Source organism: Equus caballus, chromosome 8 (assembly GCF_041296265.1).
Source record: "Equus caballus isolate H_3958 breed thoroughbred chromosome 8, TB-T2T, whole genome shotgun sequence".
NCBI lineage: Eukaryota > Metazoa > Chordata > Mammalia > Perissodactyla > Equidae > Equus > Equus caballus.
This window is the reverse complement of record NC_091691.1, coordinates 3576754-3604697: the sequence shown is the minus strand read 5'-3', so window position 1 is coordinate 3604697 and position 27944 is coordinate 3576754. Positions and strand designations below refer to the sequence as shown.

At 52.5% G+C, this 27944-nt stretch overlaps 1 protein-coding gene and 2 pseudogenes across 6 annotated transcripts in view; 2 read left to right on the top strand and 1 right to left on the bottom strand.

The window, feature by feature from the left end:
• LOC100056096 (cationic amino acid transporter 4) overlaps nucleotides 1-7022 on the bottom strand; it is a 35010-nt gene extending 27988 nt beyond the window's left edge. For 3 of the 6 annotated variants that reach the window (XM_005612367.4, XM_070276082.1, XM_070276084.1), the window contains exon 1: nucleotides 4560-7022. The gene's annotated coding sequence lies outside the window, so the exon portion shown is untranslated. The remainder of the gene's footprint in view (nucleotides 1-4559) is intronic. The other 3 variants (XM_070276081.1, XM_070276083.1, XM_070276085.1) reach the window with 1 other exon arrangement.
• On the top strand, nucleotides 501-27944 carry LOC138925476 (tubulin alpha-3 chain-like; annotated as a pseudogene).
• LOC138925464 (mitotic-spindle organizing protein 2-like) lies at nucleotides 5089-12497 on the top strand (annotated as a pseudogene).

The following is a 27944-nucleotide window of genomic DNA, read 5'->3' as shown; positions in this document are numbered from 1 at the left end:
AGGGCAGGCAACCAGAAAATGTGCCACTGTGGCATGTGATGAGGATCAAGGTTGCCCCAGGGAGAAAAGCACAAGGCGTTCTGGCCCTACGTGCAGATCTATATCTTCCTCTAGGAAATATAGGACGTCCTGACCTGATTCTATCCGGTTATAGCACCACCTGCTAAGCAGACTCCACCTGCACTGATAACATTTTAACGACTTTTTTTGCATGATCTTTCCTTTGACTTATAAAGAAATAACTCATATAGCTTTATAAATTTCAACCCATTGCAGCTCTTCACTGCCCATGGGTCTTGTCCCCATGCTATTCTCTGAATAAAGGAGCACTACTACCAGACTCTGAGAATTCAAGAGATTTCTTTCAACTCCTTGGCTCAGTGAGCCTGCATCGGTATACAGAGTATTTTGACCTTAAGACAATCAAGGCTCAGAAGACTCTGGAGGAACATTTGACCTTCCTCAAACTGCCTAAAAGAATTTGAGAGAGAAGGGTCTGTCCCAGGAGGAGATCTTACCATGGATAATTCTAGGTGTGAGGGGCAGGAAGGCATCTAGCGAGGGCCATTTTATCAAAAGATCTCTTTCGGGTCCCATTGTCTATAGATGGAACAACACAAAGATTTGTTTACCACATATGAACTCTTTTCATCTTCCTGTAAATTGTCTTCTCCCCCTTTGAAGTCTCAGGTCTCTGTCTCCCTCTCCTTAGTCCAGAAGGATATACATACCTCATTTTGCCTGACTGTCTTGGTAAAAAACACAATATCTGCAAAGCACAATAAAATGAGGCATGCCCATGACACGTGTTGTGACTTTGTCAAATTAACATTTGTTGAGTAGAGCCCTGGCGGCATTGGATGGTGAGCCTGGGTTCAACAACAGACTGCCAGGGAATTGAAATAGAGAAGTTTGTGACTCACAGGTCCTGGAGAAGGTCCATAGCACAGCTAGAGGGGACACACCGGGAGGTGCAGGCAGAGGGCAGGGCGGAACCTGGGGCATATGCCTTTATTGGGGTCCCCAGGCTAAGTACGGATTGGTCAATTCAAACCAAATGAGGTTTTGGTAAGGTTCGCAGGGGTCTTATCCAAGGAGTGCACAGGGGGAAGGCCCTGGGAGACAGGGAGAATGCCTCTCACAGGGGAAGTTGCAGGAGTCATATTAGGAACTGATATTTACTGGTGACTCAGTTACCTGGCCCCCCAACTCCAGAGGACATTAACCACAACCCTGCTCAGAACAAGCCTAACATATTATGTTGAGCATACAGGAAACCACAGAGAGAGGAAGAAGAAGATGGCTGAGACACATGGTCAAAAACAGTTAAAATCGGTTAAAGGCAACATGACAGTCTGACTTGACCTAACACAGACCCTGCAGCTCATTATATGCTCATTGGAAATTCAGGCCAAAAAGGGAAGAAAAGGGGTGGCAGGCCATTCCCCAGAAAACCCTGCCCCGTTGCCCATATTGCTATGAATATTCCTCCCCTTCATTATCTTGACCCCTTATAACAGCTGCTTAATCCCCCAGAGCTGAGAAGCTGATCTGTGAAATTTGCTCCGGCTTTTCTATTCTTTGGCCATTGAATAAAGCGTGTGCTACTGAATGCTCAGCTTCAGTCTCGTTTTAACTCTATGACACTGAACAGGAAAGAACCCTCCAAGGAAGAGCTGGGGACTGTGGGTTCAAGTCCCACCCGTGGATTCTTCCTCGGGTCCCCTCTGATAGTGGGTTCGAGGACCAGCAGAGGGAGGCTAAATTGGTAGCAGAATTGGCATCCAATTGTGGATTCGAGTCCCACGGAGGTGAAACTGGTAACAACTTTGCCAGTGGTTATCTAGGGCGTGTACTATCGGGAGGGGCTACTGTCACTTCAAGGCCCCTGCAGGCTGCCTGTCCACACAAAATGGAAGGTAAGGCAGCAACGCTATGAAGTAGGTTAGCTAAACTCCCAATAAATTCTTAGAAGAAAACATAGGAGTAAATCTTCATGACTGTGGGTTACCCAATGGCTTCTTTCTTTCTTTTAGTTTTTATTTTTATTGAGGTAACATTGGTTTATAACATTGTATAGGTTTCAGGTGTACAACATTAGAATTGGACATCTGTATACACTACAACGTGCTCACCACCAAAGGTGTAGGTTCCACCCATCACCATGTAATTGACCCCCTTTACCTATTTTCCCTACTCCCCAATGGTTTCTTTAACTATGACAGCAAAAGTTCAAGCAACCTAAGAAAAAGAAAAATAAATTGGACTTCATCAAAATTAAAAACCCACGTGCTTCAAAGGATACTTCAAGAAAGTGATGCCACAGAATGGCAGTAAATATTTGCAAATCATCTATCTGATAAGGGGATTGTATCCAGCACGAAGAACTCTTACAACTCAACAATAAAAAGATAAGTAGCCCAATTTAAAAATGGACAAAGGATCTCAACAGACATTTCTCCAAAGGTAGACAAATGTCCAATAAGCACATGGAAAGACTCTTGACATTGTCAGTCATTAGGGAAATGCAAATCAAAACCACAGTGCGACGCACCCCCAGGATGGTTACAGTCAAAAGTCAGAGAAGAGCAAGTGTTGAAGATGATGTGGAGCGAGTGAAACCCACACACACTGCTGGTGGGAATGCAAGATGGCACAGCTGATTTGGAAAACCATTGGGCAGTTCCTTAAAATGCCAAACATGAGGTTACTGTATGATCCAGAAATTCCAGCCCTAGGTTTTGTACCCAAGACATGAAAACATGTGTTGACACAAAAACTTGTACATGGACTTTCATAGCAGCATTACTCATAGTAGCCGAAAAGCAGAAGGAATCCAATTGTCCATCAACTCATGACAGAAAAATAAAATGTGAAATATCTATACAATGGAATAATATTTGTCTATAAGAATGAATAAAGTAGTGATACAACATGGACGAATCTTGAGATCATTATGCTAAGTGCAAGAAGTCAGCTACAAAGACCATATATAGTATGATTTCATTGCTATGAAATGTCCAGAATAGCCAAATTCATAAAGACAGGGAGTAGATTAGTGGTGGCCACGAGATGGGGGAGAGGGGAATGGGAAGTGACTGCCATTGGGACAGAGTTTCCTTTTGAGGTGATGAAACTGTTCTGAAATTAGATAGTGGTCATGGTTGCACAATTCTGTGGATTTACTTAAAACCACCGAAGTGTACATTTTCAGTTGGTGAGTATTACGGTATGTGAATAAAATTATCAAAATCAAAGACAAAACACCAAACTGTTTCCAAGAACTCCAGGGGCAGGAAGGGCTGGGTGCCAGAGAGAGATGGAGCCTGGTAAACAGAGGAGCAGAGTAAGAAGTGGGGAGACCAGTGCTTCTCCCAAGCTGGCCCCTTGTGTGTTACCTGATTGAGGTTGTGGAATGTGAAACAGTCACTCATGTCTAAGGGCTTTAAAACGGAGCTGGGAAGCCATGAAGGAAATGTGGTTCCTATACACATCCTCAGGGAGCAGAACATGACCTTCTGAACTGAGTAACCTGCAAGAAACCTGCAGCCCCTCACAGTGATGGGCTTTTGCCTCCCTCTGGCGAGCCTTAGTAATCAATTATTTGTAGCCAAGATTACCTTTCTGCCCCCAAACCAATTAACATTCTTAGTATGCATACTTCCTTTCCGGTGCCTTTAAAAGCCTCTGACTTTTACTCCCTAGGGTACACTATTCGGGTTTCTAACTGAATCTGTGCTTCCTGAATAGCAATTCTCTGATCGCACAATAAATGCCTCTCTGCCTCTCATTTTCGTTCTTCACTTCTAGGTTAATCAGGCCAGGGGTGCATGTCTGACTCCTGCCCAGCACTTGGGTTTCTGTTTTGATTCGAGCTAGAATATCAGCAAAAGCTGCAAAGCGAATATGCTCCTGATCTTTTCGATTTGTTCTGTCTTCTAGGCTTGGCCTGAAAGCTGACTCTGTAAACGCGCCCTTTGCTCAGCGCTGCCAAGACTTGGTTAAAGTCACTGAGGAGTTTCCCGCAAAGGTACAGCTCCGCTAGCGTCTCTGGGGCGTGTCTCATACACTCCTTGCGAAATGTTTTACTGATCCCCACCTCTGAGCACTGGCCTACGGAGGCCTGACCTGCACCGTAACTATCACATTCACAGACACAGAGAAACACGTGGACATGCAGGCCAGGATCGCGCCAGGCGTCCCCGCGGCCGCTCTGCTCTCGCTCGGGCTCACCGGCGTCCTGTGAGGTGAGCATGGGGGCCCCTCCTACAGATGGGGAAACTGAGGCTCGGAGAACTCGAGCCACGCGGGGAGGAGGGCTCGGGGGCCACACCGCTGGCTGACCCGAGGCTCCACTTTAATCGGAGCTCCCTTCCTCCGGCCCGTTCACCGCGCGGTAACCGAGCACCGCCGGGGCAGGCGCAGGAGGCGGCGGGAGGGTGGCAGGAGGGTGCCGCCGGGCCGGCCCGGGGCTCGCGGAGGAGCGGAGACGGCTCCGGCGGAGGTTCGGGGAGGCTGCTAGGACGGGGACCGTCCCGCGCGCGGCTCCCGCCACTCACCTGTGGGGTCCACAGCGTCGCACACTTCAGGCACGGAGGCCGCCATTCGGCTTCCGCGTGCGGAAATGTCGTCATCAAGATGCGTCAGGAGCCACGCCCCCTGGCCGAGCTAGAAACGCTCCCCAAGCTTCGCGCGCTAACTCAAAAAGCCCGTGAGCAGAACGATGTCGGCTGGGTGTGTGGATTCCCCCTCTGAATACGCGTGCGTAGTGGGGGTAGCTGCGCCTCTTGGGCCTGAGCTCACGCGCTGTATCCACGGCAAGGACTGCGTGTGTGCGATGCGAGGCCATTTATTGCGGCCATGGAGGCTTGTGCCCTAGTGGGGAGCCCGCGGAGAGCAATTACATTGATGGTCCTTTCTCCGGCAACTATTTATTGAGCGTCCACTGTATGCCAGACACTGCACTGGGTGCTGCTACCTAAGCGAGAATGACCGAAGCAGCCCAGCAGGGAAGGCCTGATCGCCAAGGAGCGGGTCTCTGAGGTCTCCACGTTTCCCCCCGCACCTAACACACCGGCCGGCACGGAGATGTCTGCGGACCGAACGGCCGAGGGGAGACGCGCCTTCCCTGCCCTCCGGGATCGGACTGCGGGGAGACCAGGCGGCAGCGCTGCCGGGAAGGGAACCGACGGCGGGGCCGGTAGACGGCGCTCTGGATGCCCCCGGTGGGGCGGGGTCGGGGAGCCAGTGCTGGGGCCGGGGGGGTCGCGCACCTTCCCACGGCCGCGCCGATGGTGGCGCCTGGGGGTAGAGGGTACCCTGCAGAAGCTCTCCCTGAGCCGGAAGAAGGCGCTGAGCGCCCAGGAGACGGACCCGGACGAGCTGTGCAGGCGGCGGGCGGCGCCATCTACCCTGCCGTGTTCAATGAGCGGGCGTGGCGGGGCTGCGGGCTCGGCGACCCCAAACACTCTGCTTTCCTCTCCCCGCCCTTATCGGAACCCCTGAGGCCCCGAGCAGAGTCGGGTCTTGATGGAGGCGGCCACGCCCGCCCGCTGTCGCCGAACATCCTGGCCTGGGGGCAAGGAGGGCTTCCTGCACATGGCGTCTGTCTCTGCAGGATCCTGGTGGCCCTGCTGACGCTGCACGTGGCGCCCCTCGCCGTCCTCCAGATGCTCTGTCCCTGTGCCGAGCAGAGGCTGCCAAGCGAGCCCCAGGCCTCATCGAGCGTGCCTGAGTCGAGAGGTCAGAGTTGGGCCGGTGCCCCCCGTCCCTGTGGCCCGGGTGGCGAGGTGGCAGGGGCGGCGAGGTGGCAGCGCCTGGCACGGGGCGGCCTTGGCCCTCAGTGGCCAGGCCTTTCTGTCGGTCTTCTACTAGGACCCACTGGGCCATCCAAGGACTCGCCCCTTGGGCTCCAGTCCCCAGCTTCGGCCTGGCTGCCGCCCTGGAGAGAGCACCTGCGGATCAGGTGGACGCAGAGCGGGTGCCCCAGGGAGGCCAAGTGGGCTGGGCCTCATCTGGGACTTTTGCTGCCCTCCCCTCTGCGCTCCTGCCTTCGTTCCACAAACCCTGGAACGAGACTGCTTTGGTGCCTGTGCTCATGGTTTGTCCGGCCTCAGGGAAGCGCTCAGGGAGCTGGGCAGGCAGAAGCCTTCCTGCCACCCCGTCACCTGTACCCCACTTGCCGGAAGTCCTGCTCTGGAGTCTGGCCAGATGAGCTTCCCTCCTCGGGTGATGGGGTGTGGGACAGGAGTGAGCGTGGCAGCCCCTGGCTGCCCTGGACACTCAGGGTGCAGAGGCTGGAGTGGCAGAGCACTGGGCTCAGGTGTGAGGGGCCTCCTCACTCTCAAGGGTCATGACTGGGGCATGAACAGGTGCTGGTGACAAGGTGTCATGGTGCAGCTCCAACTCCCTCCTCCCCGTGTGTCCCTTCTGCTCCTAAGTGCTTTCAGAAACCCTCTGACTTGCAGCCGAACCCCCTGGCTGGCTGCTTGGCCAGAAGCATGGGGCTCTCTCAGACACCCTGAGAAGGGCTGACCTGCAGGTGGAGGGCAGGCTGGGCCCCTGTGGGTGGGAGAGCCAGGGCCCTGGGTTCCTATGTCCCCTGTCCTACGTGGCCCTGGGTACTCGAGTGCAGGCATCCTCACTGACCCACGCTCTGTCTGCTCTCTCTGTGTCTCTCTGACCTCCAGGGCCTCTTTCTGCCAAGAACTGTAGCCCCCGCAAGGCCCTCCATTTCCTGGGCCCTGGGCCTGTGACCTCTGTGATCCTGCTCCACAGCCCCACTGCCCTGCACTCACCTCTCTCTCCCGGGCCCCCCGGGTCCCTCCAGTTCTCTTGCTGCCCGTTCTCTCCTTTTACAGGTTGCGTTTATTGGTTTATCTCTGGGGGTTGGTGAGCTCTCTTGTTTCCATGGAAACTGCCGTGGCCCCAGAAAGCCACAGCAGCTTTGAGCGACAAGGGCAGGACCCTGCAGGCCATCCCTGCCATCAGCTTAGAGACCGAAGACAGGATTTCAGGGCTCGCTTTATTAGAGACAACCCGCAGTCCTTCTGGAACGGGATCAACACCCCTGTCCCCGGGGGCTAACTCAGCTGGGTGAGACTCGGCTCTGTAGAGGTGTCCCCACCCCAGAGGAGGACAGCTGGCCAGGGGGCAGGGAAGGGGCTGCGTGGTACACTGTGCAGAGCAGAGCCCTGGGTGTGAGAAACGCCTCGGCCTCTGAGATGCTGTCAGCCACCTGAGTGGGCAGCCTGAGGACAAACTGTGACTTCTGCCTGGTTCCTGAGCTGAGAGTACCTTCCAGCCGTTTCTAGGGGTGTGTGAGGGAGGGCTGAGATTCCATACGTGGTGTGGCTTCACCCTCCTTCCCACCCCTCCCCATGTCGCCCACCTGGAAGTTCCAGGTGCCACCTGGAGCTCGGGCCAGGTCAGGGGAGGGGTGGGTGGACTAGTGGCTGAGCTGAGGAATCGATGGGTGAGTTTCCAGAAGGAAGGAGAAACAGAAACAGAGCCCTCCTCCCTCGAGGGGTGTTGGCGCTCACTCACTGAGGACTCTGGGTGCCAGGCCAACTCTAGCGCTGGGGGCGCAGTGGGACTGCGAGGTGGACATGCTCTTGGTCCAGGGAGGGAGATGGCTAGACAAACCGACAGTAACAGACGGGAGGAGGCCAGTGCAGCTGGCCTTGCTGGAACAGTAAGGGTTGAGCAGGCTGGGGGGCCCTGGGAGCCAGCTGCAGTGTCCTTGACCTGCAGCCCTGTAGGAGGGAGGTGGGGAGGGGGCTGAGAGAGGAAGGGCAGGTGGGGAGGCAGTGTAGAGCGTGGATCCAGTGGATCCAGGCCATTGGTGGGAGTGGGACCTGAGCTGGGGGTGCGGGAAGAGGGAGAGAGCAGAGTCAGGAGGGGAGCCCTGGGAATGGAGCTGGGAGCACTGGCACAAAGGGTTTGGGAGGTCAGTGGGGGCTCTGAGGGAGGAAGCCCCGAGCACAGGGACAGGAGTGGAGCGCTGGGCTACACAGTGTCGTTTTCTGCTCAAGTGCTCAGGCCTTGGGTCCTGCTGGGCTGGGTGGCCAGAGGCCAGGATACCAGGACACAGGGGCCCTGGGGAGATGCCTGGTGTGGGTAGAGGGCAGCCTGGGGAGGGGTTTGATGGGGAGGAGGAGGAGGGGAGTGGCAGATGAGGGGCCATGCCAGGAATGCGCTGTGGCCAAGAGGCCGAGGCCAGCAGACAAGACAGATCTCTGAGGCCCCTGTCGCAGCGTCTATGCACAGAGACCTTCCAGCCGCCTCATTAATGGCAGGATCTGGGGTGGAGAAAATCAAGAGTTGTCAGAGTGTTTTTCCAACTGTGGGGACCGTGGTGGCCTAGGAGAATGAGAGAGTTTGGGGCTGTGGGCACTCCCCGGGCTTAGGTTTCCCACAGAATTGGGGTATGCAGCTGCTCCAGGCTGTGGGCTGGAGCCCACTGAGGGGCTTGACTCTGTCTGGGTTCCTGACCCCCAGCCATTGAGGTGGCCCGTGGGGACTGTCACTGACCAGCTCACTCATTTCTGCATTTTCCCGTAGAAAAGGGGGAAGCAGAAGACCCCAGAAGCACTGAGGGGGAATGCTTGTCATGGGGGGACGTGGGTCGCTGAGGAAAGAAATTCAGTGGAGTGCTCCCTGTTGAAACTATAAAACTATATGTTTTAAAAGACGTCCCTCCAGGATGTGGGGGACGAACGTGGTGCGCGGAAGCCATGGGGCTCGCATGAAGCTTCACTGTATGATGCGGAAGCCATAGGCCCTGGGCTGGTGCGGTGACAGGTGCTGGGCGTGTGGGCACCCACCACGTGCCCGGGTGCTGAGGGATGGGCACAAAGAGGGAACATCTCACCTCACGCATGATTCTTACATTGATTCCATGTTGAAGTGATAATATGTTGGGTATTCAGGGTTAATTAAAACAGATTATTTAAATTAATTTCCTGTATCTTTTTACTTTTTGTGTGGCTATAGAAAATTTAAAATTACACGTGTGGCTCACATCACCCTTGTATTGGACAGTGCTGCTCCAGAACATTCGCACAGCACTTCTCCCAGAACACTGCGTCAGGGCTGTGTGCGCATGTGGGGAGGGGTCACCAGGCACATCCAGGTGGGAGAACACCTTCCCAAGAAGCGCAGGCTCAGTCCGGGGTTAAAGTGCATGTGTGCATGCCCGTGGTGCACATCTGTCCCTGTTGTTATGTCTGTAATGTGTTCTGGAAGCGCTGATTAAGCCCCTGCTGTGTGCCCGCCAGAGGGGCAGCGGGCCTGGCTGGTGGGTGCAGACCTTCCTTCTGGTGGGCTCTCTACCCACCGATGGATGCCCTGGCCTCCCACTCGCCCTGGCCTCCACCCTGCCGGGCAGCCTTGACAATCTCAGGTGGCTGCTGTGCTGCCATGCTGGCTGCAGTGCCCTCCCATGGCAGGCCTGTCGTGCGTCTGTGCTCTCCCCATTTCTCCCCTGTCCTCCCCGCCCCCTGTTCTTTTCCTCTCATGCAACATGCATTCAGTCTACACTCACGGCCAGTCACTAATATTTGCCTCTGCAGCCCCATTGGCCCATTTTCGCATGAGGGGCCACTCCCACCATGAAGGACAAAGGCCGCTTTTGGGGACCAGCAGGAAGGGATGGGAGCAGCAGCTCCTCTGGGCTTTTTATAAACTGTCCTCGTCAAACAGCTCTGCTGGCAGAGCTTGCAGGGGACGGTGAGTGGGGATCACAGGGGCCATACCAGAGAGAAATGGCGGGGAGGGTCCCACTGGTTATGGCCGGGTTCTCAGCTTCAGGGGCTCCTGAGTCACGTGTGGCCAATAGGCTGGTGCGTTTTAGGGTTTTGCTTCATTAGGGTCACCGACACTGAGTGGCCACAAGCTGGCTTTAGGGGTGGGAGGAGCCCTGACCTTGAAGACAATAAGCCAGACTGTTTTGAACATTCAGTGATCACTGTATGTCTGTGACACCTGAGAGGGGCCCTCCAGAACTGGGCCTGGGAGCATGTCTCCCCGCTCCCCACCCCAGCCTGCAGTCACCCTTGGCTCAGTCCTACCTTCCATTCCCTCCGACCATAATAACCCCTCCATGAGGTGTGTGACCAGCTCCAAAAGTCCCTTGCTGGGTCCCCCGGGGAGGGTGTGGCTGAGCTGGGCTTAACAAAGGAGGTCTTTGCATTGTTAGGCTCTGCAGACCATTCTTGACCTCCCATCCCCACACAGAAAATGAAGAGGCCTGGATGGGTCTCCCTACTAGTCCCAGGGGCACGTGATGCCTGAGGGGCTCCGAGAGCCGCACAGAGCTGGGTGATGGCCTGCTGTCATCACTAGATGGTTTCTCAGGGCCTTCTGGGGCTCAAAGTTACACTGCTTTCCTATCCCAGGGTTCATGAGCCTTGTCAGATTTAAAGATGAATGTTGTTTGCTCTTCTCTCCTCTCCTCTCATCCTTGAGTTTCCAGAAGGACCAGGTCCTTACTCTGAGTGGGAGAGGACGCTCACATGTGGCAGGCTGAAGGAAAGCTGGCTTCACAGTCAGGCCCTGTCTGAGACCCGCCACTTGCTGGGGGTGAGCTGTGCATGGCTGTACTCCCGAGTCCTCAGGAAAGGCCCCTTGTGGAGAGTTCGGGGACACCGCAGCACCCAGGGGCAGGCCCGAGGCCACAGAAGCCCTGCTCCTGCCTGGCCGGGCCTGGGCGGGGCTGTGGCCTCAGGAGGGCACCAGCACGTTGGGAGATGCTGCAGGGTGGTGGGGCCCAGGCTCTCGTAGGAGACGGGACCCTTGCAGTGGGGACCAGAATACTGGCATTTGCACCTAAGGAAATGGGGGTGACAGTTCTCTCTGCGTCTGTCTTTTGTGAGTCACTCGTGGGCTGTGCTGCCCAGCTTCACCCACCACACGCCCCTGTCTGCTCCCCCTCGGCTCTGGGTAACTTGTTACAATACCTTTGTCACATCAAGTGTGCATGAGCACTTGAGCGTGAGGCCCAGGGAGGCGAAGCCAGGAAGACCTGAGCCCTCAGAGTTCCCAGTGTGGCACCACTGTGACCCTCCCCACCCACCAGGCGGCAAAGACCCCTGAGGAAGAACTTTCCAGAAATTCTCTTAAGAAGGGCCATCCCACCCTTGCAGGAATCCTGGGGAGAATTCAGCTGTCAGTGTTAGCATGAAACAGTCTGATGTCCTTCTGGAGGAGCCAGGGTCTGCAGAGTCTCAAATGCAGGTGCCTCCACTTGCTCAAGGTGACAAATGGTGACACAGAAGTGACCTAACAGGACCCTGAGAACTTTCCTCATGTCTCTCCAAGAACTCACAATGCCCTGTTGCAGGCTGTCTGACTGAGAACCAGGATGGAGGCTGCGGTCAAGGAGGACACGTACCCTGCTGAGAGCCCGCAGGGCAGACCCTGCCAGGCCAGAGCAGAGGAGAGCCCTGGCTGGGGCAGGCTCAATGGGGAGGGATGGGGCCTAGCACGTGAGCCTGTTCCCAGGCATGTTTGTCCCCGTGGGGTCCTCTCAGTCTCACTGATGCTGTCACCCCCTCAGCCTGGGGCAGCTGCTCTTGTAATCCCACACCCTGGCCCAGGCGTGGCTACAGATCTTCCTGGCCGTCTGCACAGAGAATAAATTCAGCAAAGGACAAAGCAAGGAGGAGCTGAACTGAGGGCTCCGTCCGGGGAGCTTCCATCTGAGGGTGCGCGACCTAACAGTCAGGGCAGGCTCAGGCAGCTGCACCTCTTGGCAGGAGCCCATCTCGGGGTGGGGAGGAAGCCTGGGAGCAGGAGGCTTGAGCAGTGAGTGTGTGCAGAATGCTGAGGGATGGTGGGAAACGTGGGAGAAAGAGCTTTCCAGATCAAATCCAAAAGCCTGCCTCCCTACTGGACTGCTGATGTGCTTCCTGACCTGTCTGTATGTGCTTCCTGACCTGTCCTGTCGGAGAGGAGAAGAGTGCCTGGAGGCAGGGAGCCCTCCTGTGCTGCTGGCAGTCAGGGCCCACCGCATGCGCTCCCCAGGGCAGGAGTCAACAGGCCGAGATTCCCTTCCTCGAAATTGACCTCCAGAACTTTCCCATGGCTCCTCGGAGGGCCTCCTGCACTCTGCTAAGGACTCCTCTTGGAGGTGCTGTCTCCAGGCGGTGCTCAGCCTCAGGACTGCCATAGGGTCCCCGCTGAAAGGAACGTGACAGAAATGTACTCGACATTAATGCTGCTCAGAGAACACAAACACAGCAGGTGCGCGGCGACTGTGGAGCTTGCCTTGGTTCCTGATGACAGTGTCCCATGTCTGCTCAGAGAGAAACAAAGGCAGCAGTGCTCTCATTGGAGGCCAGGCACTGGCAGAACTTGGAGGCCAGGCACTGGCAGAACTCGGCGGCCAGGAAGCATCTGGCCAGAGGATGTCCCATCAGCCCAGTGCTGCCAGGCTGCTGCGGGGGTGTGTGTGTGTGGGGGGACCAGGGAAGAGCCCCCCTCGGAGTGGCCCCTGAGAGAGGCAGAGACACCTCCCGCCACCCTGCTGTGGGCTCCCCAGCCCTTTGCAGAGGCTCTGTGTGCCTTCCTCCTGACAAATAAAAATGGCAAGCAATAGGATATATTGGAGTATATGAGGAAGCCATTTGGTATAAACCTAATTCGGCCTGACTTTGTTTTTCCAAAAGGGCCTGACTGTGGCCATTGAGCATGCATTGTATATCTGCTTAGACATTTTGAGATGAAGGTGCAACTTCCCTCCCCCTCCCAACGTTGGCATCTCCTTAAAGATTAAGTGTCTTTCTTTAGGCTGGGAACTGATTGCAGCGCTCGTCTGTGACAGCCCAGCTCGAGGCAACAGACCTGCCAACCTGTGGTGTTCACTGAGACAGCAGGCCTATCTGCTGTTTCCATCAATCGCTGTGCTGACAGAGCAGCCTCGTGACTATTGTAAAAGGGACATTTCAATCATATGTGAAACATCCTCTTTGAGGGTATATAACCACCCTGTATACCCCCACTTCTTTGGAGTGCTCTGTTCCTTTGTGGAAAGACTCTCCCGGGTTATAATCCTCACATTTTAGCTCAGAATAAACTCACCCAAATTTTCATTTATAGATTGGTTATGGATTATTTTCATCGACATTTGTAACATCATGGGTAATGGACTTTGCCTCCCTCTGGCTAGCCTTAGCAATCAATTATTTTTAGCTATGATTAGCTTTCTGCCACACATCCTAATTAACATTCTTTATAATGCAAACCTCCCATCTGTGACTTTAAAAAGCCCCTGAGATTTACTCCCTAGTGGGACTCTATTTGGGTTTCTACCTGAATCTGTGCTCCCTGAATTACAATTCTTTTATCCCAAAATAAATGCCTCTCTGCCTCTCATTTTTGCTCTTTATTTTTAGGTTAACAAGGTGAAGGCATTACTCTCCCCCACTCCTCATAATCACTGAGTCTACAAAGCCACACGTGACCCAGATGTCCCTATGTCCTACCTCCTGGAGTTCCCCTTTCTGTTAGTATCCAAATGAGACTGCTCAAATCAGGTCATCCATTTCAGGTAGTCCAGGCCTCCCCAGTTTCTGAGGGCTTTTTTTGGTAGGGGAGGTGGGGGTGTTGGGGGAAAAAGTCTTAGATTTCTCCCAAGCCAGTCCTCCTTTCTATCTTTTCCTCCACTTTTGTCTGTCTTTGCAGCTTCTGTCCTCTCTGTCTCCATGCTGTCCCCTCCCCTAGTCTGCTATTCTCCCCAGGGCCAAATTCAGCCCAAACTCCACCATTCAAAGCCCACCAGCATGCGGCCCCATATTAGCTCTCTTCAATCATCCTTACTACACCTCACCATGAATGGGTTTCCCAGCCCTTCCTTCTTGTCCTCCAACCTGGGCAATGGCAGTCACCTCTGTCCCCACCTGCTCCAGCCCTGACCATAGGTGCACCCTCCCCCAATTCCTGTAGCCTCTCTGCCCAAGGCTGACTGGCTCCTTGTATCCACCATGTTGGGCCTCCCTGGGAGAGTCCCGTGTCTGGTTCTCCAAACACCACTCCCTGGAAGCCCCAGCTAGTGGCCTGACCCTTCTGACCCCCACACCCCACTCTGAAATCTGCCAGAGCAAGGGAGGAGGGGGAGCTGAAGAGTTTGTCCCACTGGACCCATGGTGGGAGAAGTGGAGGTTGCTGAAACCCAGGCCATTTGACTTGCCACTGAGAACATTACTCCATGCATCTATTGGCCTAGCCGTGTAGGCAGGGTAAGAAATCCACATTTTGCATCTGTGTTTTTTTAATTACAAAATTTTTTTTTATCTTTTACTTTTTGCTGAGGAAGATTTGCCCTAAGCTTGATACGGACTCTGATATCAGTTTCCCCACATTAAACCCAGCATATATGAGGTTAAAACCAAAATACTCTTTCCCTGCTTACTCCCTGGCTTCCTGGCTCCAGAATCCACTATCCTCCATGGAGACAGACACCACCAAGGGCAAGCACCTGGATTCACTATCTCCTCCCCACAAAGAGATACAGGCTGGTGGGAAAGCTGCTGACTAGCAAGGTCATGAGCTCCCTCCTCTCTGCAAGTATCTCAAGGCCAAAGACAGGCTGGTGGGAAAGCTCCAACCAGCAAGGCCATGTGCTCCTTAAAAACCCTACCTAAAACCCCAAATAAAGACCCTTCCTTTTAGCTTTTTGGGGAGCTTTGGATTTCAGCATTAGCTGCCCTTCCTCCTTGCTCAGTGCTGTGCAAAAATAAAATTCCTACTTTCTTCCACTACCCCTGGTGTCAGAGATTGGTTTGCTGTGCAACAGGTGAGCAAACTCACTTCAGGTTCAATATCAAACTGACATCTCTACCCAATCTTTCCCCCCCTTTTTTTTTTGCTTGAGGAAGATTAGCCCTGAGCTAACATCTGCTGCCAATCTTCTACTTTGTATGGGGGTTGCTGCCATAGCACGGCCACTGACAAGTGGTGTAGGTTCACACCTGGAATGCAAACCTAGGCCGCTGAAGTGGAGCACACCAAGCTTAACCACTAGGCCAAGGGGCCAGCCTTGCATATGTGGTTTTTAAAAAATTTTACTTTATATTTATTAATATATTGATATATAATTTATATTTGTAAATTATTATACATAACTTATATTTATGTATTTATATTCTCTGTATTTAACTCCTTTTCGGTGTTGCCTGCTCTACAAAATTCCAGCTCATTCAGGTCGTGCTTAGAATAGCCAGGTGAGGGGCTCTTTCCTCTGTTGGGTAACCAACACTCTCCCGTGGACCAGCAGCAGGAGTGGGGGATTCTGGGGGTGGTAAACTGAGGGCATCAGTGACCCTTCTGGACCTTGGGAATCCCATGTTCTTTCACCAAGATGTGGGGTGTGGGTAATTCTTCAGCCTCCTTCAGTGACCACGTGGGGGTCTTCTGCCCCCATCCTCCCCCGCTGCCATATGCCCCCTAGTGGGCGAGTCCAACCCGCACCTGCTGCCTGCTGGCCTCCACCCACCCAGGAGAGCCAAACCCTTTGTCCTGCTGTCGTGACACCAGCCCAGCCAAGAGCTGCCAGTGTCACCGTCTCCACCGCAGTCCATGCGCCGCGCTGATTCCCACAGCTCCCCCAAGCCCGCCCTGCCCTCGTGCTGCTTGGAAACCTCATGATACTTTCTTTAAGACCCGCTCACGCATCCCCAGTCTCCCAGAAGGCAGAAGTACCCCTACCTTCCTCCTCGAGTTTCCCAGCCGCTTCCTCCCGGGACTCAGCACTGGTCCGCCCCGCGTGTGCTTGCAGGAGTGTGGTGACACGTCTGCCCCTGACGGGCCCAGGATTGGAGCTTCGTCCCAGCCCAGGACGCCGGCCTCGGCAGGGAGAGGGGTGCTGACAGCCCTCCGTGGTGGCTGCGCTGCCGGCTGCAGAGCCTCTCACAGGCCTGGCCCTGTCCCTCCCGGCCGGTGCTGCTCGCAGGGAGCCCGCCTTTCACGGATGGACGGGGCTCGGGCGCCGAGAGCTGACAGCGCGGCCTTCCCATCAAGGCTCCCCCAGCCCAGCCGCCGTCAGCCCCGCCAAAGCCGGCACCGCACGTTCAGCTTTCCGCCCAAAGGGAAGACCAATCATAAGATCGATTTTGCTGGTGGGGAAAATGGCCAATCGCAATTGGGGTCCCAGCCTAGCCCCGCCCCCAGTAGACTCGGGTGTTTCCAGCCTTGACCCAGAACGCTGCCGTGTGGGTGTGCAGGGGCTGCCAGGGGCGGAGGGCTGGGAGTCTGTAGACATGGGCAGATCCCCTTCCATCGGCCACATGCGAGGATTCCTGTTTTCCCACACAGGATAGGCTTCTGCCTTTAGCTTGTTCATTTTTGTATCCTCAGCTCACAGGTATCTCCTGGGTAATTGTTGGATCAATATGTTAATAGTTTACATATCGGTGGAACCCAACCATCACCTCTGTCATCGTGCGCTTCTAGAACAAGCAGTGCCCAGAGACAACTTCATGTGGAGAGAGACCAGAATGACCCTGGGACGGGACTTCACACGGTCCAGGTCAAGTTTCACTTGTTCCCAGGGAGCTGAGGCTGACGGGTAATCATCTCAGCCTCAGTTTCCCCTCCTAACCACTGTGGTAACCGCCAAGCTTTATAAAAAGCATGTAACTATATAATAACTCACAGTAACCTCTGGGTTAACCTCTCCTTTTGTAGAAGTTGGTTTTGAGGCTTCTGTTTACTGGTCATTGCACAGCATGAAATCAAGCTGCTCACAAAAATGTTTTTCAGAGGTGAAGTATTCCAAGTGTAAAGGAAAAGTGTCTTCTGTTACCTGACAGAAGAAAGGAAGCTTCTAGATTAGAAGAAATTTGTGCATTTCATCATTTTTAGGAGCTACTATTTTTAGCAAAGTCTTTGTCTTTAAGAGGAAAAATACCATGATTAATACTTTCAGAAGAGCTATTCAGCCGTTGTTTGTTGGTATAATAGGATCTTCTCAAGTTGAAATGCCTAAATATGATTTTAAGAGTTCATGGTATTTAGTTACACCAACTAAATTAAGAAACTTCAAGTGAGAGGGAGGTGGTGACAAGTTGGTGTGAATTTAACCTAAAAGAACTTACACTGATCTTCTCTGAGACAATACTTTGTGTTTGAAGGGTTTGCGTCACAAGATGAGTGTAATGGAAATCCCAGCTGCAGAAGTTTTGATTAAAATCCTCCTTTCTGTATCCCAGAGCTTTCTCACAAAGTTGAGAACCTTCTGGAGAATTTGTCCCGCCTCTAAGGGCGATTTTCCTTCTGGCTCAGTATTGCAGTTTGGAACCAGAATTAGCCCATTGGCTGTGAATTAGCCCCTTGTCTTTCACTTACTATAGAGGAGCCCAGAAGCAGAATTTCTAGGCTTCCAGACTGTCACTCTCACGAGCTAGGAGATTACAATGCTGGGTTAGGGAGTCAGACAGAACTTGAACTGTAATGTGGTCATAATTATATGATGAGAAAATAATACCCATGCTTAAAATGATCTGGATCCCGATGTGGCCATTTTGACTGCCTATTTCATTTTTATTCTGGTTCCCCCTGAGTGAGTTCCTAATAGGTGTAAGGAATTTGTCCATTTCATCTATGTTATCCAATTTATTGGCACAGAGTTCATAATATTCCTTTACCCTCTCAATATCTTAGTGTCAGTAGTGACATCCTCTTTTTCATTTCTAATATTGGTAATGTGTATCTTTTTCTCTGAATCAGTTTGGCTGGGGGTTTATCAATGTGACTGTTCAGTTCAAAGAACTAGGTTTTGGGGGCTGCCCTGGTGGCATAGTTGTTAAGTTCACATGCTCCACTTTAGTGTTCCAGGGTTCACAGGTTTGCTTTCCCAGTGTGGACCTAGCACCACACATTGAGCCATGCTGTGGTGGCATCCCACATGAAATAGAAGAAGATTGGAACAGATATTAGCTCAGGGCCAATCTTCCTCACAAAAAAAAGGAACCAGGTTTTGGTTTCATTGACTTCTTAGTTTTCCTGTCTCTCTGTTTTCTGTTTAGTTTATTTCTGCTCTTTATTATTTCATTTTTTTCTTGCATAATTTTGATATTGGCTCTTTTTCAGTTTCTTTCTTTCCTTTTTTTTTTTTTTTGAGGGAGATTAGCCCTGAGCTAACATCTGCTGCCAATCCTACTCTTTTTTTGCTGGCCCTGAGCTAACATCTGTGCCCATCTTCCTCTACTTTATATGTGGGATGCCTGCCACAGCATAGCCTGATCAACAGTGCCATGTCTGCACCCGGGATCCAAACCAGCAAACCCCGGGCCAATGAAGCAGAAGGTGTGCACTTTACCACTGTGCCACTGGGCTGGCCCCTCTTTTTCAGTTTCTTTCTTTCTTTTTTTTATAATACCTGTGTTGTTTTAATTTGCAATTGCCTCATCACTTGTGAAGTTGATCATCTTTTTCTTTCTTTTTTGCTTTTTTTATTTTTTAAAGATTGGCGCCTGGGCTAACAACTGTGGCCAATCTTTTTTTTGTTTTTCTACTTTATCTCCCCGAACACCCCCTGTACACAGTTGTATATCTTAGTTGCAGGTCCTTCTAGTTGTGGGATGTGGGACACTGCCTCAACGTGGCCTGATGAGCGGTGCCATGTCAGCGCCCGGGATCCCAACCCTGGGCTGCCACAGCAGAGTGCGTGAACTTAACCACTCAGCCACGGAGCCGGCCCCCTCTTTTTCAGTTTCTTAAGATGAAAGCTTATGTCATTCATTTTGAAACTTTTGAACGACTTCCTGTGTCTGTGTTCATGAGGGTTACTTGTCTGTACATTCCTTATGCTGTCATTTTGGTACAAGGATGATGCTGGCCTCATGGAGTGAGTCGGGAAACATTCATTCTGCTTCCATTTTCTATAAGAGTTTTATAGGTCATTGATTTTAGACCTTTGTAACTCTTTCTGATATGAGTGTTTATTTTATATGTTTGCCTCTAAGCACTGTTTTAGCTGCATCCCACAAATTTTGGTATGTCATGCTTTCACATTCATTCCAGTGAAAATACTTTTTAACATCTCTTGTTACTAGTTTCCAACTATTTGGGTATTTTTCAGATGTCTTCGTGTTACTGATTTCTCATTTAATTCCAGTATTCAGAAAACATTTCTTGTATTATTTGAATTTTTTTATTAATACCTTTACTAATAGGTGCTTGCAGTTTGAGTTTTTTAAAAATATCAAGTTGTAAACTTTTATCACAAATTAAAAATGAGGTTCTTAGAAATAGAACTTGACCAGATATGAAACAATCGAAAAACCTTTAATGATATATTGAGAAAAATTAGGGTTCATAACAAAAAAACAAAGTTTGTCATTGCCAAAAAGAGACGTCTTTAGATAAAATAATGAAAGTTTCATGCTGTGTAGATAATGCAGATGGTTTCAGTTATATGGTCAACGGGCAAAAAGCAAGCCCAGGAGGTCTTCCGCTGCGATCTTCTGTTCGTTTCTCAGTGCTGGAATGTCGTCTTCATCTTTTCGGGTTGGATGACTACAGACGGTGGTGGAGGCGGGAAGCCTGTGTCTACTCAGCTGCCCTGCTCAGCCCTGAGAGGGGGGTTCTCAGCTGGGGGTCAGCTGCTTTCGTCTCCTGGCCATCTTGTGGTCTAGGGATTTCTTGGCCTCTGTGTCGGTCGTTGAAGGTGCGGCGGTGCTGACGTTAAGGTGGCTGCTTATAGTAGGTCTCCTGTCCTCGATCTTCCTGATATGCTTGGCCATCCTCTCTGGCTGTCTTTGGTGAGGAGGCCCCTACGGCACTGTGGTCTATACCCCGATACAGCTTCTGTCTACTGGTCTGCCTTGTTCTCCTGCATCTGGCTGTCAGTCCCCTCCATCACTTCTCTCTGCACAGGAGGGCTGGAACACTGTGGTTGTCACCCGTAAGGTCTCCACATGTAGTGAGGTGGGGACCGAGGCCTGCGTGTGGTCGGGCTGGCATGGAGCCTGACCTTTGGGAGCTCTCTCTGATCCCACATTCTTCATGCTCTCACTATTCTGGTGGATCTGCTGGAGGGTGTGTGGAGGCCCCTTTGACTTGAACAGCGGCTATGCTGGCCCCAGGGTGCTGCACATTTACTGTGTGCACTGAAGCTCTGCCAGGCCTGTCACATTTGGTCCTCTGCCCCCATCTCCCTCAGCAGCATCAAACTGCACAGTCTCCCCATCTCCTGCACTGTGAAGGTCCCCGCTGGACTTCCTCCTCTGTGGCGGTCTGGGTACCAGTACATCTTCCCTGGTCCTTCCTGTGGATGAAACCATATCCACTTCTTACACTGAACCATTTTACTGTTCCCAAGCCTGTGTCACAATTACCTTCTTGTGCCTGCACTCCGCCCATGGTGCTGGGTTTGGTGTCAGCAGCACAGGGGCAGGGGCAGCTGAGGGTCTTGGCCTTGCTGTTCAGGGTGTGGTGACAGTGACTGGGCCAGCTCACCCCTCAAAGGTGCAGTGACGGAGCCTGGAGCTGGAGGCAGGGCTGCTCAGGGCTCTCTGGGCTCTGCTCTTCCTCCCACTACTGAGCAAACTCTTCTTTGGATTATTTGGTGTTTACTGAGACTTGTCTCTGGTTGGTGGGAAATGTGGTCTCTTGGCAAATGTGCCCTGTGCACGTGAGAAGAGTGTGTCCTCTGCTGTGTTGGGGGCGTGTTCTGTAACATCAGTTCGGGCAGAGTGGTGACGGTGCCGTCCAGGGCTTCCGCATCTGTCCTCGTCTCTGTCTAGCTGCTCCATCAGTGATCGAGCGAGTGTTGAAATCTGGGACTGTGGGCTGTCTGTTTCTCCTTTCAGTTATGTGGGTTTTCTTTGTATATTTGAAGCTCTGGGACTAGAAGCTGTGACTCTCCTGATACACAGCCATCGAGGACTGTGATGCCATCCTGGTGAATGGCCCCTTTGTTATTATGAAATGACCCTCTTTCCCTGGGAAATTCTTTGCTTTGAAAGCAGCACTGTTGGTCCTGGCCTGTGCTCTCCCCACTGGACCCCAGTGAATGTGCTGCTCCCTGGGAGCTCCCTGCGGGCCAGGTGCTATCTGGCCAGGCCTGTCCCCTACCCCCAACCCGAGGCCTGTGGGGGCATCAGAGAACTGAGAGAACCTGAGTTCCTGCTAGTCTGCCCACTCAACTGCAGGGTCGAGCTCACAGTGGCACTCTTGGAGAAGCATGAGATGAGTGGTGGAGTGGGAGGCCCCAGCATCAGCACTTGTTCCACGCGTCCTGGAGCAATGTCCTCGCTGCCCCCTCCATGTGCACATGCGTCCCCCCACCCATGCTGTCCCACCTCATCCAGAGCAGAGTTCCCTCTACCCCTGCTTGGAGGATGCCTGGTGTGGCGGTCCATCCATGCCAGCCTCCCCTCTCCCAGACCAAGGCCCATCTGCACTCAGCACGTGCTGCTGTCCGCAGAAAGCAGAGGGCACAGAATGCACACTGCACTGCCCCTGCAGCCACCGCCCTCCTTTCCTGTGGGGGAGCCTCAGCCTGCGGGTCTCTCTCCTCTTTCCTTTTCCCTGTCTCTGGGCTTCCTGCACTGAGCACATAGTTGGGTCTGCTTTTTTCTCCCTCTGACAATCCGCCTTTATTAGGTAATTATGTTGAATTTGTAATGACGCTGATGCAACTATGGGCGTGGTTGGGTTTAGATCCACCAGGTTCCTGTTTGTTTGCTATTTATCCCATTTGTGTCCATTTCCCTCTTTTCCTACCTTCTTTTGGGTGAATTATTGGTATGATTCCATCTTATCTCCTATATTAGCTTCATGGCTCAGCCACTTCATTTCATGTTTTGTGGTTGCTTTGAGGATTCCTGCCTCCATCTTCTGTTTGTGCCAGTCTGCCTTCAGATGACACTGTCCACTTCACGACGGTCCACTTTCGTGTCCCCTTCTTGGCCTTGGTGTTGTTGTTTGTCATATTTTACTTTTATATGAGTTATTAACCCCACAATAAATCATTATTTTTGCTTTAACATTCAACTGTGTTTCCAAAATATGGTGAAAGTCTTTGATATCTGCCCCATATGTAGCAGTCGTGGTGTCTGCGTTCCTTGCGTGGTCCCAGCTGTCCATCTAGGATTGTTTCCCTCTGCTGGAGGGGTTCCTTTCACATGTCTTGTAGTCGTGCTCTGCTGATGATTAATTCTCTCAGTGTTTCAATGTCTGAAAAATTTTTATCCTGCTATTTCTTTTACAGTTTAACTGAGGTATAATTGACATAATAATAAAGTAGTCATTTAAAGTGCATAATTAGACAAGGGTTAACAGTGATTAACATATTGATAAGCCATGAAGCCATCACCTCCATCGAGATAATGAGCATGTCCATCACCCCCAAGTTCCCTCGTGCCCCTTTGTGAGCCCGCCCTCCTGACCCCGTTGGCCCTCCCTACAAATCTACTTTTCTGTATTTCCTATAATTTTGTGTCAATGGGATCACTGAGTTCATTGTTTGTTGTGGTTTGGATTCTTTCACTATGACTGAAATTCATCCGTGTGGTTGCACGTGTGAACATGGCTCCTTTTATTGCTGAGAATCACCTTTTCTGTGATAAAATACATGACACAAAAATTACCACTTTAACCATTTTTATGTGTATAATTCAGTAGCACTAAGTACATGCACGTGTTGTATAACCAGCACCACTATCTGTTTCCAGAACATTTTCATCATCCTCAAATGTTATCTTCTATGGTATATAATCTGCTGTTAATACATCCAGTGTGTTTTTCATTTCAGACATTATTGTTTTGATCCTTAGCAGTTTGATTTAGTCATTTTAATGTCAAACATGTTCCCCTTATCATGCTAATTTTTCCTCTACCTTCCTGAGCATGTGGGTATATAACAGTTATTTTAATGTCCTTATCTACTGATTCTATCATCTATGCCATTTCTGGGTCTGTTTTTATTGATTGCTTTTTCTCTTCATAGAGTCATATTTTCTGGATTTATTTTGTATACCTGGTAAGTTTAGATTGGACACCAGACATTATGAATTTCACATTCTTGGGTGCTAGATTTTCTTGGTGTTCCTTTAGCTATTTGTAGACTTTTTTTGGGGATGCTATCAATACACCTAGGAACAGTGTCACCCTTTGAGGCTTGCTTTTCAGCTTGCTGAGGTGGGTTTTGAACAGCCTGGGGTGTAGGCCTCACTGGGCCCCGCTTCTGCGGACCCTGTGCAGTGCCTGTGAGGGAGACGTCTTTCCAGCATGGCGGCTGTGAGCTCAGGAGTCCCCCACACATGTGTGCCAAGCCGGCCGCAGCTGTGGGCTCTGTGGGACCCCCCACTGGTCTGCACAGAGCTCTTCCCTGCAGCTCTCTCCCCCTGGTCTCAGCACCACAGTTTCCAGCTGCCTTGGCCTCCCCGAACCCCAAATCCTCTCTTCACAACTCGGGGGGATCCCTGGGCTTCGGGTCTCCCTCCCTCTGCTGCAGCCGGGAAACTCCCCAGCAGGCTTCTGGGGCAAGAACACACTGACTTTGTTTCTCTGCTCTGAGCCATCATTGCCTCTGCTGCTGTTGTCCAGTGACCAAAAACTATTATTTCATACATTTTCTCCGATATTGTAAGCCATTCCTTAAAACAGGGTGGGAAATCCAGCCTTAGGTGGAAGCAAAATTGCTTGACTGCTTATTTTATATTAGTTTTTATATTACTTGCAGATCACTTGGAAGATGAGTTCATAATGGTGGTATTCCTGTTCAAGGTGCAAGTGTGTCTCTGTCCACATTGGATGGCGGGTTTCAGATATGAAATGATCATGGCTAGTCATGGGATGTAATGTCTGAGCAAACCTCCAGACACCAAAATGTTTTACAAATATTAATTTATGACATCAGGTCCCATTTGCATGTCATAGAGTGACAATTTGCTTGAAAATGAGGGTCTCACATTTATGTTCTGGTTCGAAGTGAAAGTGTGTCTCTATCCACGTGGGGCAGGCAGAGGTCCAGATGGGCAATGCCTGCTGGGAATGGTGCTGTCTTGAATGTGGAATTCACCTGATGGTCAGATGCCAAGTATCAAATTGATGACTCATTCGACATCTTCGGCGAGACTGGGGCTGGCAAAAGTGTGCCCAGAGCAGTGTTTGTGGACCTGGAGCCCACCATGTTGGTAGGTATACGGACACTCACAGTGGCTGTCCTGGGAGGGTGGGAGAGCCTTGCTAAAACCCTCCGTGGGCTCCTTTGGATCTCCTTGCAGAAGGGACGGACATACAAGTGTATGCCCGTGGTCTCGTTAGGTGACACACTAGAAGGTTAGTGCCTGAAATGTCCATGTGACTCAGGCTCCTAATTGAGAAAAACCTGCTGTGAGATTGGCCGGCAGTGAGATGGGCTGGGGGTGGAGTCACTCATGGCCTCCTTGGCCCGGTCAGCTGGTTGTGGAGACCCTGTCTGCAGGGCGCCCGGGCACCAGTCTCTCCTTAGTGCTGTGCAGTCCCTCAGGTTGGGGAACGAGGCTTGACCTGCATCTTAGACATAGAAAGCTCAGTATAGAACATTCATTAGGTTCCCCCAGATTAGAAGTCTGAGGTAGTTTCCAAGGAGAGCTGCAAAGAGAGCACCTTTCAGTGGCCACCAGGGGATGACAGAATGTCACCCTGCAGCCTGTGAGACCCAGGCCACATAGGGTGCCCTGCCAGGACTGCCCAGCAACAGTCATGCTGGGGACTGTCTAGCCTAAGGGATTTTTAAATTCCACCCTTGGCTGTAGCTACGAGGATAGAAGATACACGCACGTGTAGAGCTGCCTGTGTGCGGTGCAAGAGCTATCCTCCCTTCTTGGGGAACCAGTCATGCTGGCATTTGTACCGTGAGTTGACTCCTCTCTCCTAGAGCCATCGGGTGAGGTTGTGGTCTGTGTATTACACAGACATGTCTCCTGTGAGACACCGATGCTGCTGACCTGCAAGGAACAGTGTGTGCTTGGTAGAAGGGGACGGTCCCAATCTGTCCACCTGGGTGAATTAACAACAGGCCTTAAAGACTCGTGGTCCCTGTGTCCTCTTTGTAGATGAAGTGCACAGGGGCCCATAGGCAGCCCTTCCACCCGGAGCAGCTGATCACCAAAAAGGAAGACGCAGCCAATAATTACGTCAGAGGCCATTGCACCATCAGCAAGGAGATCGTCGACCTGGTCCTGGACCGGATCCACAAACAGGTGAGAAGAGCGCTGAGAAGGCCACCTGTGGACACTGTCCTGCACAAGAGGGTAGGCCTTGGAATGTGATCAGGAGGACATTTTGGCAAAACCGAGGCCAGAATCACGAGTCGACAGTCTTACCCTCCAGTGTGGCTGCAGTGCATCCATACGTCTTTACCGTCTGTCTGCTTTGCCTCTAAGTACCATGCATGTTCACTGTGGAGGGTGTGAACGGTGTGACCTTGCAGAGGAAGAGAAGTGACTGGGGCTGGTTGGAGGTTGCGCTGTGCCTTCTGCCCACGTAGGCTCCCATCCTCTGCTTTCTCTCAGGCGGATCTGTGCACAGGGCTTCCTCATTTTCCACAGCTCCGGGGGCAGCCCCGGCTCTGGGTTTGCATCTCTGCTCATGGAGCGCCTCTCGGTGGACTATGGCAAGAGGTCCAAGCTCGAACCTGCCATTTCCCCAGCCCCCCAGGTTTCCACGGCCATGGTGGAGCCCTCCAACTGCATCCTGACCACCCACACGACCCTGGAACGTGCTGACTGTGCCTTCATGGTGGACAAGGAAGCCATCTATGACATATGTCATCACAACCTGGACATCGAGCTGCCCACGTGCACCAACCTCAGTCGTCTCATTGGGCAGATCATGTTCTCCATCATGGCCTCCCTCCAACTGTAATGAAGAAAACCCAGCATGTATTGAGCACCAACTGCGTGTGGCACATTCTGGATGCTGGAGACACAGCAGCCAACAGAGACACTGTCCCTCATGGTGGAGACAAGGAGACAGGTGGTCAGAGGCCTGTGCTAACCTGAGAGCTGGTGTAGACAGGACCATGCGCTGATGGAATTAGCCATGTGGGGGGTTCAGGATTCAGTAGTGGGCCCCATGCTAGATGGGCTGATCTGGGAAGGCTCTGGGAAGACCTAATGCTCGATTGTCACTTTAACAAGATCCCTGTGGCTCTGTGAGGACAGTAGACAGCTAGAGGATGAGTGGGCAGGGGAGGCTGTGGCCTGCAGTGGCAGGCGTGTGACAGAGAGGGAGCTAATGGTCAGGAGGTGGAAGCCCCAGGTCTTAGTGCTGAGACCTAGGGAGGGTCGGGTTTGGGAGGGAGGCTATCCATTGGTTTGACACAGGCCGAGTTCGGGGTGTGGTGGGGACATGACTGCCTCAGGCAAGCCCTCCCTGGTACCCACAGCCCAGCCCTCCTGGCTCTTTGACCTCTGTGGTTCTGGTCCCACCTGCAGAAGGGCTTTCCCAGGCTCTCTCTATCCCTGGGATGTGCTGTGTGGTGGGCACGGGAAGGCCTTGGACGTGGACTTCAGGGCTGGCTCTGCTGTCTCAGGACCAACAGTGGACCTGGCCACTCCCCAAGCCCTCCTCCTCAGCCTCAGTGTCCCTGTCTGTGGGATGGGCCAGTTGGAAGCATCCACCTGCAAGGTCTCCTCCAGCACTCTGTTCTGTGGGGATGTCAGATCTTCCGGGCAGGGGCCCTATCCTGTGACAGGCATGGCTGGCCCCCTCCCAGGCCAGCCTCTGTTGAGTGAGCGCACGCCCAGGACCGAGAGTGTGCTCAGGAAGGCCTCTCTCCCAGGCCTGTGTCCCCGTCCGCCTCCTCCTGACCTGGGCTCTCAGGTGCCTGTGTCAGGAATATCCATGGAGGCCTGAAGGGCATGGGAGGGAGGCAGTGAGGCCACCCCTGTCCCACAGGAGCTTGTCCTCTGACCATGGGGAGACTGGGACACCCCCACTAAGCAGGGAGGGGAGCTTGACTACTCAGGTGTCCAGGGACAAAGAGCCATGGGCCCTCTGAGGAGGGGACACCAGGCAGGAGGACTCTTGACAAAGACAGTGGTGGGATGGAGAGGGGAGGGCACGCTAGGCAGGGAGAATGGCTTGAGCAAAGGGGCGGAGGGGGAATGAACTCATGTCTCGGAGGGAGGAAGACGCTGTTGATGGGGGCTCAGAGCCCAGACTTGAGCCAATCGCTTTACCAGCTTTACCAGCACCCCGTCCTGGAGCAGGCCTTGCACAGCTCTGCCTGAGCCCTCCCCTCCAGGGACTCCAGCCACCCCTTGGCACTTCCGTGTCACCCCTGTGCACCTGCTACCTGCCATCCGCTGGATTCTATTTTCTGGAATCCCACGTCTGCCAATGGAGCTACCAGGTACAGTCTTGGGCGGGGGGTGGAAGAGAGGATCCCTTACCTCCACCCACTTCCCAGGTCACTGTGAACTAGTGGCACCAACAGGGCAATGAGGAAGCCAGCCACCTCTTGTAGGGGATTGAATGGTGACCCCCCCAAAAGGTATGCCCCCCCAGAACCTGTGAACATGACCTTCTTTGGAAAAAGACTCTTTACAGATGTAATTGACAAGGATCTCAAGGTGAGCGCATCCTGAAGCACCCAGGTGGCCCTAAATCCAGTGACAAGTGTCCTTATAAGAGGAGGAGAGACACAGATGCAGATCAGAAGACATAGAGAAGGCCCTGTGACACCAGAGGCAGAGCCTGGAGTGGGGCAGCCATGTCACATGTGACACCTGGGGCCAACAGAAGCTGCAGGAGTCAGGAAGGTCCTAGAAGCCCAGAGTCAACACGGCCCTGCCAATGCCATGATTTCAGACCTCTGGCCCAGGATGGGACCCAAGCCACGGCTCACCCACCATCCGGGATCCTTGGTCACCCTGCCTAATGGTGGTGTAGTGAGTGGCCAGGTCACCTCAGGATGCTGGGGTGTCAGTGATGAAGTAAGGCACTGTGGG